This window comes from Oncorhynchus nerka, unplaced genomic scaffold, assembly GCF_034236695.1.
Source record: "Oncorhynchus nerka isolate Pitt River unplaced genomic scaffold, Oner_Uvic_2.0 unplaced_scaffold_2189, whole genome shotgun sequence".
NCBI lineage: Eukaryota > Metazoa > Chordata > Actinopteri > Salmoniformes > Salmonidae > Oncorhynchus > Oncorhynchus nerka.
This window is the reverse complement of record NW_027039154.1, coordinates 11,541-16,540: the sequence shown is the minus strand read 5'-3', so window position 1 is coordinate 16,540 and position 5,000 is coordinate 11,541.

Sequence of the window (5,000 nt, the reverse complement as noted above, 5' to 3'; positions counted from 1 at the left end):
GCTTGCGTTGCAGGTCTGCAAGCAGACCGGCGGGGGGTTGAGGACAGCCAGTTTATGCCACAAGGAAGATGCCACCAGGTTGTTGATTATCAGCACCCTCCTCTATATGACACTTGGGACAGGAGCCACCTCCACCTGGCCAGTCTTGACACCACTGCCTGTGACAGCCCCTCCCAGTTCTTGCTGACCCACCTCTCCGAGCCCAGGTACACCCCCAACACTTTAAGCCCTTCACAACCCCACTGCAAACCCCTGGAAGCAGAGGAGGAGCCCTATCCCCCATGCCCCACATAACAGAGCTTTGCTCTTTCCCCAGTTTACCTTAGCTGATGAAGCTCCCTCGTACACCTTCAGACTGGTCTCTAGTTCCTGCATATCTTGCTCATCCCTGACCATCACAGAAACATCATCTGCATATGCTGAGACTGCTATTCCTGTCACCACATCCATGCCTGTCCAGCACACTCCCCGCAGTCTCCTGCGTAGCAGTCCTAAAAAAGGCTCAATGGCTAGTGTGTACAGCTGCCCAGATAGAGGGCATCCTTGTCTAATGCCCCGTCTCACCCAGACTGGCCTACTGAGCCCCCCTCCCACCTTAACCATACATGACGCCCCAGCATACAACAGCTTCACACAGGTCACAAAACTCTTCCCAAACCCAAACACAGACATCACATTAAACAGATACTCATGATCCACTCTATCAAAAGCCTTCTCTTGATCTAAAGAGACCAGTCCAAAGTTCACATTAGAACCTCTCGACAAGTCCAACATGTCCCTAATCAAGAACAAGTTGTCCGTGATTGAGCGTCCCGGTACACAATATGTCTGGTCCTTGTGTATTATAGAGTCCAGATGGGACTTCAGTCTGTTAGAGAGGACCTTGGCAAAAATCTTGTAGTCCGCACAGAGTAATGCCACAGGCCTCCAGTTCTTAAGTTCACACAAGTCCCTTTTTTTAAGCAGGAGAGTCAGAGCCGCCCGACGGCAGCTCATCGGCAACTCTCCTACCCCGACGCATTCACGCAACACGCAAAGAAATCCTGTCCAATTGTTCCCCAGAATTTTTGTAAAATTCCACTGGAAGTCCATCGACCCCGGGTGCACGACCGGGGACATCTGGGTTACTGCCTCTGCCAGTTCATGTGACAACAGAGGAATGTCCATTTCATCCCTCTGTGCCCGAGAGAGCTTAGGGAGTCCTTCGAACAAGACCTGAGCACACATAGGATCACACATTTCTGCCCTATACAATTCAGTATAAAACTCCACAGTCCGCTCCCGCATCTCCCCCACCACAGAGGTCACCCTCCCATCAGACAGCCGTAGACAATGCATACCCTTGGCATCACTGCTCTGTCTTTCCAAACTAAAGAAGAAGGAGCTGGGAGCATCCATCTCCTTGAGCATGGAGAACCTAGCTCTTACAAGTGCTCCTTTGCTTTAACCTGGAAAAACTGCCCAGGTCCCTACGTAATTCGCTAAGTTAGCCTGGAGGCCTACATTGCCTTGCCCCACCATCTCTACCTCCATCTCACTAATACACCGCTCTAGTTCCCCCAATACTCTCCTAGCCTCTGAGGATGAGAGAGCTGTGTACTGTTGACAGAAAAGCCGAATTTGCACTTTCCCCACATCCACCATTGACTCAGAGACTCATACTCCTCTCTTCGCTGCCCCATCTTTCCCAAAAAGTCTGGAAACCTGAGCAAAAGGTGGCATCTTGTAAGAGCTTTACATTGAACTTCCAATAAGATGCCTGCCGGGGCCCTGGTGAAATAGACAGCTGAGCCATGGTTATGTGGTGATCCGAAAACCCCACTGGGAGAATGGTAGCACCCAGCAGCCTATTGCTCTGATTCCTGGACATGTAAAAACGATCAAGTCGAGCTGCACTCACCCTAGCCCCAAAAACCTTCACCCACGTATACTGTCTTGTGTTTGGATGTTTAGTTCTCCAAACATCCACTAGGTCAAACTGATTAAAGATGTCCCTTAACACTCCCACTGACACTGAATGAGGCTCTTCCCCATTTCTGTCTTTTGTAAAATCCATTGTACAGTTCCAGTCACCTCCGATCACCAGCGTCTCCTCAGGCGCTACTTGTGAGAGTTCCTGTCTAAGACTCCCAAATAGAACCCCTCTTTCTCTCCCTGTGTTAGGCGCATACACATTTATAAAGACAAAAACCATGTTGTTAATTTCTGCTTTAACAACAAGCAACCTACCCCACACACCTCCTTTGAGGAGCAAATTTTTACAGCCAGACCCGTGCAAAAAGGACTGCCACCCCTGCACTAAGATTTGTCCCATGGCTCAACACACTTGCCCCTTTCCACCAGAGCCCCCAATCAACTTCATTCACCACATCACTATGAGTCTCCTGCAGAAACAACACCTGTACTTTTTTTTGTTTTACATATTCACCCAACACACTCCTCTTTCCCGCATCTCTGGCGCCATTTATATTGAGCGAGCCTACCCAAGAGTCTCCATAAGAAGTGGGAGAAAAGCCAGCAGAGAAATAGACCAATAGCAAAGCTCAAAAAGCCCCAGTGTCAGTAAGAAATTAAACATTTAAACAGTGTCTGAAGGTAAACCTTTACGCACTATTGTGACCCACTTCCTCAACCTAAACCGTTTCCTGGGTGAGAGGGCACCATGCCCTCATTTCTCATAGCATGTTGTACTGATCTTACAAACTTTCTAGGATCAGGAAAAAAAGTCTCAAGATTAACTTTTTTTCCCCTTAGTCTCATTCAGGAACCTTGTCAGTTCTCTCAACGTGTACTTAGACCCCTCTGGTTGACTGGCTGTCAGCTCCGGGCCAATTGAAGAGGAGTCTGAAAAAATAACTCCTCATCCTCTTCCTCAGACTCACTTTCCTCCTCTTCTCTATCTCCCACCCTGACCACCTGCCCTTTCTCTCTGTTTAGGGCCTCACCCACAGCAACAGGCAACATTTCCATGGTACCTTTATCCACATCCTTTTTCCTTTTCCTCTTGACACCCTCCTCCTCCCCTAATCTCTTACACTTCCCCACTATACTCTCCTCATCCACTAGAATAACCTGACTAGACGCAGTATCATCTGCACCACCCTCTATAGCATGACTAGGGCCAGCCTCAGCTACACCACCCTCCATAGCATGACTAGGGCCAGCCTCAGCTACACCACCCTCCATAGCATGACTAGGCCCAGCATCATCTGCACCACCCTCCATAGCATGTCTAGGCCCAGCCTCAGCTACCCCACCATCTCTAGCCTGACTAGACCCAGCCTCTGCTTCTCCACCATCTCTAGCCTGACTAGCCCCAGCCTCATCTACACCACCATCTCTAGACTGACTAGGCCCAGCCTCTGCTGTCTGCATCTCCTTACCCCTGCATTTTGACCTCGATTTCCCCCACTTGCACCCTCACTCCGTCTATGGCCTTTATGTGGGCACGCAAAGCTCTTGTGCCCCAAATCCCCACATTCAAAACACCGTAGACTATCTGTGCTGGCAAAACCTGCATAGAGCCCCTCCCCATGCCTCACTTTGAAATGCACATTTAGCTGTTGCTCATTATTGTTCAGAAACATAAACACTTGCCGCCTGAACGAAACAACGTGCTTAACGGCATCTGCCTGAAAACCTGCTGACAGTACACGGAAACCGCTAGCAAACTTACCAAAACGACTCAGCTCTTTCCTAATTTGATCGTCCGTAATAACGGAGGCAAATTTGCCACTACAACTCTTGTTGAAGGGGGTAGAGAGAGGTGAAATTGACACCAACACATCTCTTACAAATATTCCGCTAGCAATTAGCCTACCGACCAAATTTGCCCTTTTCATGAACACAACCACAGCTTTGTTCATTCTAGAAGCAGAATGTATAAACTCAGCTCCTACCTGTTCACCGACCGCGAGCAGAACCTCCTCCACCTTAACTCCGTTCTCAGGAACACACCTGAATCCATGCTGTATCGACAGCGTCTCGTCCGCGCTAGGCTGAGAAGCCATTGCGCACACTACACCTTCCACCCCCGGAAAGTTACTCTGTCCTCTTCCACCCTAACTTTGAAAAAAAACTTTGGATACCGCTAAAAACAAATATTGCATTAACCCTCCACCATAGAAAATAACATGTAAAGAAAAGAATCAAGAAAGTTAGTTAGGATAGAGCTTTCCACACCAAACACTCAAACTCCAAAAACACCCAGCATGCACCGAGAGAGAGAGAGAGAGAGAGAGAGAGAGAGAGAGAGAGTGAGAGAGAGAGAGAGGAGACAGAGAGGCAGAGAGAGAGAGAGAGAGAGAGAGTGAGAGAGAGAGAGAGAGAGAGAGAGAGAGAGAGAGAGAGAGAGAGAGAGGAGACAGAGAGGCAGAGAGAGAGAGTGAGAGAGAGTAGAGAGAGAGAGAGAGAGAGAGAGAGAGAGAGAGAGAGAGAGAGTGAGAGAGAGAGAGGAGACAGAGAGGCAGAGAGAGAGAGTGAGAGAGAGAGTGAGAGAGAGAGAGAGAGAGAGAGAGAGAGAGAGAGAGAGAGAGAGAGAGAGAGAGACAGAGAGGCAGAGAGAGAGAGTGAGAGAGTGAGAGAGTGAGAGAGAGAGAGAGAGAGAGAGAGAGAGAGTGAGAGAGAGAGAGTGAGAGAGAGAGAGAGAGAGAGAGAGAGGCGGACAGAGAGATTATTTATTTATTTATTATTTATTTTCCCTTTTGTACTTTAACCATTTGTACATTGTTACAACACTGTATATATACATAATATGACATTTGTAATGTCTTTATTCTTTTGAAACTTCTGTAAATTAACTACCTCACTTGCTTTGGCAATGTTAACATGTGTTTCCCATGCCAATAAAGCCCCTTGTATCAATAATGCCAAAGATATGCCCTCTGGAGTGCAAGCTACCAAATGGTCAATATCAGCTGCCAAAGTGACAATACCATTATCAGATGAGAGAGGAAGGCAATAGTAGCTAGAACACTTCCTGTGGTCTGTCATTGCTCATA